Below are 12,336 nucleotides of genomic sequence, written 5' to 3'. Positions count from 1 at the left end.
TCTGTTCACAAAAAAGAGAGAGAAGTAGCTGAGAAAACTCTTTGGTGTTTTTCCAGTATTGTCAGTTACCAGTTTACTTAAACTCCAAATCCGTTTTCTTACAGCAAAGGATACATCTAGTTACAGCAAAGGATAAATCTAGAATCCATGCCACATTAACTGCATTAAATGTAAATGTCCACCACCTGAGCTTTCCCTACCTCGGATGGCAAATAAGATAGGAACCATGCATTCCCAAGAGGCAACAGAGATCCAGAGCACAAAATGACAAATCAAATTTCCAAAATGTACTAAAAACCTCTTCACTTACATGGAAGAAGCCTAAATAAATCAAAATCATGGCACAAAAATAACTTAGCCTCGAATAATTTTGTATTAGGTTGTAAACAACTCTGAATAGTCATTTGGAACCATGGTGTGTAAAGAGGGAGAGCTGTCTATTAGGTGCAGGCAGCACCTTTAGTCTAGCCTGCATGCTGTAGTCCAGCCTCTGGATTGATAAAGCTTGAGGCAGTGGAGGGAGATGGGGAGGGCAGCAGTGGGGGCTGGGAGGCAGAAGGGGAGGGGGAGGTGCTGATTCAAGCAAACCAAACTCACAGAAGACTGATTTATAAACAGAAATACCATCTGTTCATTAACCATATAGACCACAAGAAGACCAAGTGGACCATTGTTACTTCACAGCATCATTCTCCAGTCAGTTTCCCGAGGTCTTCCCTGTCTCTCCATCTCTTAGCATGGGCATTTCTGTGGGCGGCTGGGAGGTAATAGTAATATACTGTGGCCGTCACCTGCACAGGTTCTGAGTCCCATGGCCTTAGTTTCAATCCAGGCCTGGCCCTTTGCCAGCCGTATAACCTCAAGTGGTTATTTAACTTCTCTCTTCCTGTGAAAATGGGAATGATAACAGTACCTACTTCAGCAAGTCATTGTAAAGATTAAATGAACTAATTCATGTTGAACATTTAGCACTGTGCCTAGTACATGTGGAACACTCCAAAAATGTTAGCCATTAGTATTAAGCCTACTCCTATCTACTTCTGTTGATCTGTAGTTGTTTCTGCTCACAGAGAACAAACTATTTTTAACTCTTTGCCCAAATTAAGGAAGGGGAAAGAGGAAGTTAAATGAGAGACGAGGTTGACTCGATGGTGAAAAGTCTGAGATGAATTCAGTGTTTCAAAGAAATGCAATTGTATTGCTTTCAAATTTGAATTACAACCCTAAATAACATGGAGAATAAGGAAATAAATAAGGTAAAATTTTTTTGCCTTTCTTTTATTTATTTATTTTAATCGAAGTATAACTGATTTATGATGTTGTGTTAGTTTCAGGTATATGGCAAAGTGTTTCAGTTATACATACATATGTATCTATTTTTTTTTCAGATTCTTTTCCCTTATAGGTTATTGAAGTAAAGTTTTAAAAGGTGAAATAAGTAAAAAAGAGGGAACTTAATGTAACAATGCAGTGTGTAGTAAACGAGTATTTCTGGAGTGTCCAGTATGTACCCAGCTAGTCTTCCTCTTTTTAGCCTTCCCTTTCTTAAATCGATTTGCAACACAGTAGCCAAAGTAATCTTTTAAGGACTTAAGTCAGACCATGTCACTTTCTGTTCAAAATCTTCCAAAGGCTCCCCACCTCATTCAAAGTAAAAGGCAACATCTTCACAATGCCCTCCAAGGCCTTATATAATCTGTTCACCCCAACCCTACTTAAGTAGGGTTGAGTAGGGTTAACCCTACTCAAGGGGTTAACTTATGACTTAACCCCTTCACACCCTCTGGCCTACTCACTCTGCACAGGCCACATGGGACCCTTTGCTGTCCCTTAACTATGCCAGGTACTCCTGCCTCGGGGCCTTTGCACTGGTAGTTCCTTCTGCATGGAGTCCTCTTCTTCAAAGTCACGTTTCCTTTACGACATTACAAAAACAACCACCTTTCCCGACCCTCCTACTTAAAACTGTAACTTCTTCCCCATCCCCACCACTCTCTAATCGCCTTCCCTGCTCTGTTTTCTTTATAGTGTTTCTCTATATATTTATTGATGTATTTTGTTTATAATCTATCTCACTTGACTTCCCTTTGATATAAATTCCACAGGACAGGGATTTTTGTATGTTTTGTTTATCGCTACATCATTAATCCTTAGCTTAGTGATAGCACTATTGCCTGAATGGATAAATGGTCATCTCATATGTCATCTCATTTATACCTTTTGGTGAAGGTCTGGTTTTCATAATAATATATCACTAAAAGATAGCCATTCTTATAATTATTTTCATAATCAACAATTGCTGTTTCCTGAAATTAAAAATGGACTGAAGGTATCTTTAAGCTCTTGAAGCTGGAATTTGAAAAACACTGTTTATTTTTAAGTGTGGATGTCCTTTAAAAGCATCTTATGTAAGATTGAAATTCAGAGGAAGAAGCTATTTTTAACTTCTTACTCAATATGAATGACACGTATCACTTCTGAATTAAAAGAAATTATGAATTTTCACATAAATTTAAGTTGGCCTTTTCTAATTTTAGTATCAATTCTCCAACCCTTAAATATGATTTTTAGATTTGTCCGAATGATGCCTGACAGCAGAATTGTGGGCCTGGATGTCCCTGCTTCTGCTTTGCGGGCGATAAGGCCTGCCTACTGAATTTCTGGTTTCCATTACAGCTGATGACATGAAAGAAATGCTTGTAAGAACAAATGTTTGATTCCAGGCTGTAGCCTAATTTAATAGTGTACTTGAAAAAGAAAAGTTGATGATTCATTCCAAAACCCCTAGGGAGGGAGGGGTGATTGTAAACAAATTGGAAAGGGGCAAGAAAACCTAATATGAAAGCATTGCAGCAATCTTCAACAACAACCAAAACAGTCTTGTCTAAACTTGATCAAATGCTGTTTTTTTTCCAGAATGATTTTAACTGAGGAAAGGATGTTTGATTCAAAACCCTTTTCCCTCTGCTCTGATATGGGGAGGGGGAGGTGGTAACCGTATTAACTTTTGATAATTTCAGATAATATGAAGTATTTGGATGTAAGATTACCCTGAGGTTTTCATAATTGTGGTTTTTCTCAAACCGTTACATGCGATTGTAATGTTTTTATGGGCCAGAACCCTAGGCAAATTTTTATGGAAGAAGGAAGAAATGTTTTTTAAAAATAGAAACCAAGACTGAAGACACATCAGACATCTAAGTAGGTGGAGTAGACAGCTGCCATGGGCGAGACCCCAAAACCCCTCCCACCGCTTGCTTGTTGATGCCTGAAACTTTGAAAACCAGGAATTGATTTTCTTGGATCAAGACTTCATCTATTAAAATACTCACATCCCTACTCAGGATCACACGATAAACTCTCTGGGCCTTATTTACACTGATGATACCGTCCTCACTGATTCCAGATCCAACAGGCTTTTCCAACTGGGTGGAGAGAAAGCAAAGGGATCCTGGCTCTTTGGAGATGAGGCTGAATATGTGATGGCGGGGAGGGGGCAGCGCCTCCCTTGGAGGAAAACATGGAAGATCACCAAGAGGTGAAGAAGCACAGAAAAGGGATTTAGAGACTTTTCCCTCTGTGGGAACCATTTTTAGCCATCCTTCCTTCCCTGAATACCAGAGGAAGGGAAGGTCGATATGGGGACATGGTGTGAAGAAATCAGCGACACTTGAGTCTCCAGAAACCTCACAACGACCAGGATTATCACAGCAGTTAATCCTTCAGTATGAGCCCAGACGACTTGCTTACCTTAAATGATAATTATAAAAGGTACTCTATAAAATACTTCTGACGTAGGGGAATTCACCTCTCCCACAGTTTGTTGTTGTTGTTTTCATTATTTTATTTATTTATTTATTTATTTTTTGGTAGGGCCACACAGCATGTGGGATCTTAGTTCCTCAACCAGGGTTGGCACCCGTGCCCCCTCCAGTGGAAGCGCAGAGTCTTAACCACTGGACCTCCAGGGAAGTCCCTCTCCCACTGTTTTTTAAAGGAGTAAAATAGATGCTACTGTGTGAAAATGACCCCAGGCTTGCGGTCACCTGTCTGGCTTTTCCAATTAGTGTTACTGGCTACATGGTCACCACTGAGATAACAGTGATCTTCTATTTTCATTTCTCACCATTTAACTTAGTTATTTCTTTTCATGTAACTTTCAGAACAATTTAGTACCTAGGAAGGGTCAAAGGAGATTTTATAAAGTTTGGCTTATTATGTCATTTTCATTTTTATTAATATTTTATTGAAGTAGAGTTCATCTACAATGTTATATTAGTTTCAGGTGTATGGCATAGTGATTCTGTATTTTTGCAGATTATACCCCATTATAAATTATTACAAGATAATGTCCATAATTCCCTGTGCTATACAATATATCCTTGTTGCTTATCTGTTTTATACACAGTAGTTTTTATCTGTTAATCCCATACTCCAAATTTGTCCCTCTCTCCTTCTCCTCCCCTTTGGTAACCACAAGTTTGTTTTCTATGTCTGTGAGTCTGTTTCTGTTTTGCTATTATGCCATTTTGAAGTCATAATTTGTACTGCAATACACGTCTTTGCTTCTTAAAGCTATGGCACGACTGTTCAGAAAGAGACCTCTCATCGTGGAAAGATTACCAGGTTTCTTCATCATCATTAGTTTCTTTTTTTTTCTTTTCTTTTTTTGCGGTACGCGGGCCTCTCACTGTTGTGGCCTCTCCCGTCGCGGAGCACAGGCTCCGGACGCGCAGGCTCAGCAGCCATGGCTCACGGGCCCAGCCGCTCCGCGGCATGTGGGATCTTCCCGGACCAGGGCATGAACCCGTGTCCCCTGCATCGGCAGGCGGACTCTCAACCACTGTGCCACCAGGGAAGCCCCATCATTAGTTTCTTACCACACATTGCACACATGTTACATAGCAGATCCTGGGCTGGGTGCTGAGGCCACAGAGCTGCAATCCACCTTCCTGACCTCTGTTTACTTAGACTAGTCAGCAGAGGAGACCGACAAATCACCATCTGCTAAGAACACAACAGAAGTTTGCACAGGGGCTGGGGAAGTTTCCTCGCCCATCCTGGAATGTCAGGAAAGTTTTCTGTGGGGATGTAATGTCTGACCTGAGAGTTTTAAGGATATGAATAATGGTAGGAATTAAGCAGGTGAAGAAGTGGTGGAAGAGTGTTCCAGGAAGAGGGAACAGCATAGCAAAGAAAGAATGGAGAGAAAATTCTACCTTCCTATGTGTCTTCGCCTCTCTAGGGCGAGGCCAAATTCTTACTCATCACTGCATCTCTGGTGTCTGTCTGGCATGTCATAAGTATTCATGAATATTTGTTGAACTTAAATGAACTGAACTGCAAGGTCTTTATTGCTGGCAATAGGATTGTGGCCAAAATAGAAGTTCCTGTTCTCGTGGTGCATATGTTCTAGACAGGCATTACTATGAGTTAACATTTACTAAGCATTTCCTACCTGCCAAGTACTGTCCAAAAGCTTTATGTATTCACTCATGCAATCTTCACAAAAAGACTTTAAATAGGTATAATAATATTATCCCAATGTTACTGTTGAGGACGCAGAGAAGTTAAGAAACTTGTCCAAGCTTACCCAGCTTGTGAGTGGTGGAGCTGGAATTCAAAGCTGGGAGATCATGGCTTCCAGAGTGAGTCTTAACCTCTACAGTTAGCATTTCAAGAATTTTTAAATGCCTTTTCAGTCTTCCTTTTGGAAAACGAAATAAAAAGAAATTCTAAATGTCCATTCTCCTTCCATCCCTTTGATATTTATTGACCGAAGACTTAATTATTTGGCATAAACATGTAAGAATAGTGGACATTTTGAAAAGCGAGAGTAGGGTTAAAATGAAAGATAATATGATCTTTAAAAAAAAAGTAAAGAGATAACGGTAATATCAGATATCAAAATGCATTTAGAATTATAGTGATTAAAATATAAGGCATGGTGACTATAGTTAATAATGCTCTACTGTATATTCAAAAGTTGCTAAGAGAGTAGATCTTAAAAGTTCTCATCACAAGAAAAAGAATTTGGGCCTTCCCTAGTGCTTCCAATGCAGAGGGTGTGGGTTCGATTCCTGGTCAGGGAACTAAGATCCCACATATCGAGGGGCGCGGCCCACAAAAAAGGAAAAGAATTTGTAACTACGTGTGGTGATGGATAACTAAACTTATTGTGGTGATTGTTTTGCAATATATATAAATATTGAATCATTAGATTCTACACCTGAAACGATTATAATGTATGTCAATTATATCCCAATTTAAAAAAACAAGAAAGAAAAAAATATCTATTTAGTGTAAGCACAGATTTGGGTCCTTCTGCTGCCATTTTCCTCCTCTCCCAGACCCAAGGATTGGTACGAAAAATGAGAAGGAATTCCCATTTAGGTAAAAGGAATCATAAACAAATAAATACAAAGTCTGCAGCTGCCCCCATTCACTCAGTGTTTCCCAATTATAAACCAGCTGTCCTCACATCAGATCCCAGAGAAATGAGAGGGAGTTGGATCCCATCTTAAGAAAATTACTGACAAACTGATTTTTTTTTATATAGTGAGAACTTTAAAATTTTGTATAAATGAAATAAACACATTTTTAATTATTTGATTTGCACATTAAATTTCATGGATATATAGTGTGTATTTCACCAAACTGGCAACTGAGAAGTATTAAATATAAAACTCTTGGGACTTCTTTGGTGGTCCAGTGGTAAAGAATCCACCTTCCAATGCAGGGGACGTGGGTTCAATCCCTGGTCGGGGAACTAAGATCCCATATGCCACAGGGCAACTAAGTCCATGCGCCACAACTACTGAGCCTGAGTGCCTCAAGCTACAGAGCCCACGCACTACAGAGCCCACATGCCACAACTAGAGAAGAAAACCTGCTCTCCACAACTAGAAAGGAGCCCACGCGCTGCAGCTAAAACCATCCCGCCTGCCCTGCATGCTGCAACAAAGACCTGACGCAGCCAAAAATAAAGATAGATAAATAAATAAATAAAAATAAATATTAAAAAAAAACCCCAAAACCTCTTGAATGCCATATTAACTTTCCTGATTCTGAGAAAGAGGTTCTAGAATGGAAGTCCCTCATAATCCTCTACCAAACTTGTCCTGCTATTTAAAAATTATAAATTTAGGGCTTCCCTGGTGGCACAGTGGCTGAGAGTCCGCCTGCCGATGCAGGGGACGTGGGTTCGTGCCCCGGTCCGGGAGGATCCCACATGCCGTGGAGCGGCTGGGCCCGTGAGCCATGGCTGCTGCGCCTGCGCGTCCGGAGCCTGTGCTCCGCGACGGGAGAGGCCACAACAGTGAGAGGCCCGCGTACCGCAAAAATAAATAAATAAATAAATAAATAAATAAATAAAAATTTAATATAAAAGTTATCAGTTAAAAATAGATTAAGTAAAATAAATTTAGGTAACTTTACTACCCAATGGCCATATTCCTCCCACTTAAGGACTCTAAGCTGAGCATTACGTTATTTAGAAAGTTATCCTAACAAGGAAAGACAGCTGCTGGCTGCCTTATGAAGGACAGATTGGAAAGGGACAAAGCTGGAGTCAGGAGAGCAGTCCAGGTTGGAGATGATGGAGCCGTAATTGAGGAACTGGAGAGAAAGAGGCAAATTCAAGAGATTTTAAAAAGTCTTGATAGGATTTTACTAACTGAGAATAGAAGACAGAAAGAGAGGATTTGAGTGAAGGAGCTGAGGATCAGACTCAGATATCTGGCTTGTGTGCTTGGGTGGATCATGGTATCATCAGACAAAATAAGAGCCCAGGAGGCGCAGGTGCTGGGGAGTGGGTGGGGGGGGGGAAGATGAGGACTTTGAATTGGGACATGTTGAATTTGATGTGTCCGTGTGATCCACAAGTAGAAATGTCCATTAGGGAGTTACTGTCCTAGGGCCCAGAAGAGCTCTGGGATGCCTGGGATATCTAGGCAGAAAATTTAGGGAACTATCAGATTGTAGGTGGAATTGGAAGTATGAGTTGGTCAGGATCACCAAGGGAGAGTGTGAATGAATTGAAGAGGAAGGGTGAGGGTGGAGCCCTAGAGAATATAAGCATTTAAAGGGTTAGGAGTTGTAGACCGAGAAGAAATCATCAGAGGTAAGCAGGAGACCAGGAGAAAGTGATGTCCCAGTTACCAAAGAAGAAGAGGGGACTTCAGAAAGAAATGTGGTCAATGGTCAATGACACAGAGACAGCGTGTATATCAAAGACTAAGAATTTTATATTGGATTGGGTGATACAGATGTCACATCTGCCATCTGCGGGGGTAGCTTCCCAATTCAAGTGGGGTTGGAAGCCAGATTGAAGTGGGTAAAGTAGTGAACCAGAGGGTAGTAAAGAGGCAGTGATGGTTCCATAGACTGATCTTTGCAGAAGGTTGTCTGTGAATGGAAAGAGAGTTTGTGTAGAAGACAGAAGGCCTTTTTTTCTCCTTAAAGATAAAAAGCTTGGGCTTGTTCATAGGCTAAGGGAAGAAAGCAGTAGGGAGGGAGAGATTGAGGTTACAGCATAAAACGGATACATGAAAAGACTAAAACATTAAAGGAGATAAGAAAAGTTGGTATCTTGAGCAGCTTTGAGTAAGTGGTTAAATACTCTCTCAAATGAGATGGAAGGAGGGAAGGACAGGTGTAAATGAAGATAAATCTGTAGTTGGGTAGAAGAAAGGCAAGAGGTTGAGGGAGTTCCCATCTGATGATGACTTCTGGGGAGGGGTCATGAGGAGAGTGGTAAAGATTTAGAAACACTGTTTAGAAATTTAGGTTTGAGGTGGCTGTTTAAAAACACATAGGATGACTGCACAGCAGTGCAGAGGATTTGTCTGTGGTTGTAGGTCACAAACTTATAGTTACGCTGATTTGCAATGGATAACACTGATTGCCTAGTTACAGAGGCACGTAAGATCAGACTGGAATTCCAACCAGATTGATACAGGCAGTGGAGTTATAGTCTTTTTTTTTTTTTTTTTTTCAGTATGCAGGCCTCTCACTGTTGTGGCCTCTCCCGTTGCGGAGCACAGGCTCCGGACGCGCAGGCTCAGTGGCCATGGCTCACGGGCCCAGCCGCTCCACGACATGTGGGATCTTCCCAGACCAGGGCACGAACCTGTGTCCCCTGCAGCGGCAGGCGGACTCTCAACCACTGCACCACCAGGGAAGCCCTCTCCAAAGCTTTTGATAAAAGTCTGCACACACCTCCCACGTGGTAGTAGGTTAAAAGCAAAGTGCTTCTAGGATGGTAGGTTGCCACAGTTGATGACGTCAGGTGGTAGGTAATCCAGGCCACTTTCCTATGTGGATGAGATAAATTACATGCACAGAGAATGTGATTGTTTTCCAGGGTCAACTGGGTAACCAGACAGTATTGCCAGAAAGCTAGGCCTTTTTGGCCAATGATAGGTGTTCCAGGGCAGGTTATAGTTTCTCCCACTGTGCATGGAGTCACTTTAGAAAAAATAGAACCACACCTCCCCATGTCTCCCCACATCTCATCATACCTGACCACACCTCCCCATGTCTCCCCACGTCTCACCATACCTGACCACACCTCCCCATGTCTCCCCACATCTCACCATACCTGACCACACCTCACCACACCTCCCCACACCTCATCTCATAATAGCTCACTACCCTCACCTCTCCCCACACCACCGGGAGAAGGCTGCCTCATGCTGAGATGGGCACTTGCAAGTGAGTTCTGCAGCACTCAGGTAAGCTGTGGAGCCAACAGGCAGGAAGAGAATGGAAGCAACCCCAGTAACAGCAGTCAAACGCGGGCACAGAGTACACCCTTATAGGAAAAGATGCAGGACAAAGTGTATGCCAGAGGGAGGGACCAAAAAGCAGGATGGATAAAACAGGAAAGGAAGGGGAGGGGAAAATAAAGAAACAAAGTGAATTTGTAAAAAAAACTTTACCCTAAGGTCAAGAACACCTTGGTGCTAGTGGCAGGAACTGACACCCTGCCTCTCTCAGTGGGTGTTTACGTTCTCTTAAGGCACCAACCAAGAAGGATAGAGTTACTGCAAGTACTGCAATGGCTTTAATGATACCTACGTCAAAGAAGTAATCTAAGAGGATAAAATGAAAAACAAAGGACTTGGGACTTTAAGTAGTGGAGTCATATATTTTAACTAGTTGGATATATTTCATATAATAAGTTGGTTATAATTCTTTCCCTATTATGTTTATTAAGTTGTTTTTAAGGAGTCCCTTTTCCTTTTAAAACTTTTCCACTTAAGAATACTAACACATTGTTGCTTGATTCTGAAATATCTGACTCCGGATGGATTCTACAAACCCTCCTTGCAATCATTGATCTGGTTCCAGATGGAGAGGAGATGACTGAGTGGATTTACCTGTGCTCCTGGAAATCTGGGCAGAGAGAAGAATGGAATGAAAGCTGCTGAATTAAACTCAGAATAGGGATGATTTATAAGAGTATCTTCTGTTGTGGAATAGATACATAAGGGGAAATCTATTTTGTGTTGTCAAACAAATTAGTAATTAAAACTGATTCCTGGTCATTGATTTTTGATTCCATGTTCTTTGCAGTTGATATTAGTTATAATTTTTAGAAGAACAATCAAGATTGAGTGCTTACTATGATAGTTATCTTAGACTTTTAGAGAGATGTTACTTTGGAAATCTAGTCGAGATTTCCTTTAAAAGCAACGCTTTTAAAGGAAGTCGAGAGAGGGGACTCCCTGTGGTGGCAGGAGCAGGACCAAAACCTGGGCATTCTGATTTCATTATATCAACATTTGATGCTGCTGTGGCTGGGTCCCCCCAAAAAACAGGCTCTGAGACAGATCTGCATGTAAGAAGTATATTGGGAATATATTGGGCAGTGCCCTGGGGACTAGCACAGAGGAGGGCAGAGAGAGGAGTGACTTAAAATGCACTTAAAATGCAAAGGTAAGTGGTTCCCCAGGTTGTCTGGAGCTGGGATGGTCCTTCTGAGTTATCCTGCCTCAAGGCCAGGGCCTGGAGCCTCTAATACTTGCTCTCTAATCAACCAGTCATTGGATAAATGCTGTGTTCAGGGAGAAGCATGACCTTGGGGGGATGGCAGTCTTTGGCTGAGGGCAATTCTGGGAGGAGTACTTCACTGAAGGCTGGGGGTCACCATCACTCCCAGAATCTGGGGAATACACTGAAGAAGAGCACACCCCAGCCCTCACCATAAAAACCAACACTAGCTTGGTAAAGATGCTTTCACATACGTCCACTTGACTTCCCCCACTGGTCAACAAGACCCCTGTTGATAGATCCCTGATTTAAATCGGGCTCAAAAGAAGCATAACATGGATCATACTGCTATGACCCCATAAGGAGCTCAATAATATGTACTGATAGACAAAAATCAAAGAAATTAATTATCATATTAACTGCAGTTTGAAGAGGGCAACTTATATAAGGACATTTTTTTTTTCTGCATGAAAGCTATACTTTGAAATTAGGAAAGTAGTTTATCATATTAAATACATCATAATCTTATTATTAGAAAATCTCTTTGCTTTTTGATTGGCTGTTAACCTACATGATTTGGTGGGGAGTGGAAAAAAGAAAAGAAATTAGAAACCAACATGTTATGTTCAGATAAAAGAACATGAGGGTGAGCCTGAAGATATAACTTTCATGAAAGCCTTCCCTGTTGTTCTAATTAATTGCGCAGAAGCCTGAGAGGGAAGACCCTGCGAATTTCTAAGTTAGCCTGATATCCTTTCTCATTTGGATTACCAAGGGTGATAAATGAATAAATCAATATCCCCGAAGCATACACTTAAAAACGCTAAACTTTTTATCTCCCTAATAGTTTCTTTTTTCATTAAGAAATAGGATTAAAGAAAATCTGCACATTTAAAGTAGGATGAAGACTTGAAGTCAGAAGGCTGTAACATGAAAATATAAGACATGCTTGTCGCAGTAAAAATGTGGGTTTGTATTGAATAGCTCAGGTGTTCTTCTCCCATCTGGAAGATCATTTGTGCCAAAGCTCTGTTTACAGTACATATATACCACTGTCTGTGGGCACAAGATAACTTTGATCTAAGGAAAAGAGATCTCCAGATTTTAAATAGGGCTCCAAACCAGAAGCAACCTTCAAGAATAACAGTAACAACAGAAGAATCCAAACATCTCATATAGCATTGAAAACTGTAATGAAAGGCTTTTTATGTCACGGAAGCATCCCCTTGGCAGGCCCAGCTGCAGCTGTTGGGGAACATTCTAAAATGGCAGATGTGACAACGTGTGGTGGTACCTCTCTTCCAGAGGGCAGGACATCTTGTCTCAGTTACAGGCTCAGGG

This window comes from Monodon monoceros, unplaced genomic scaffold, assembly GCF_005190385.1.
Source record: "Monodon monoceros isolate NGI ecotype Baffin Bay Population unplaced genomic scaffold, NGI_Narwhal_1 Super_Scaffold_8, whole genome shotgun sequence".
Classification (NCBI taxonomy): Eukaryota; Metazoa; Chordata; class Mammalia; order Artiodactyla; family Monodontidae; genus Monodon; species Monodon monoceros.
The sequence above is the reverse complement of the archived record's forward strand: the minus strand, read 5'-3'. Positions refer to the sequence as shown.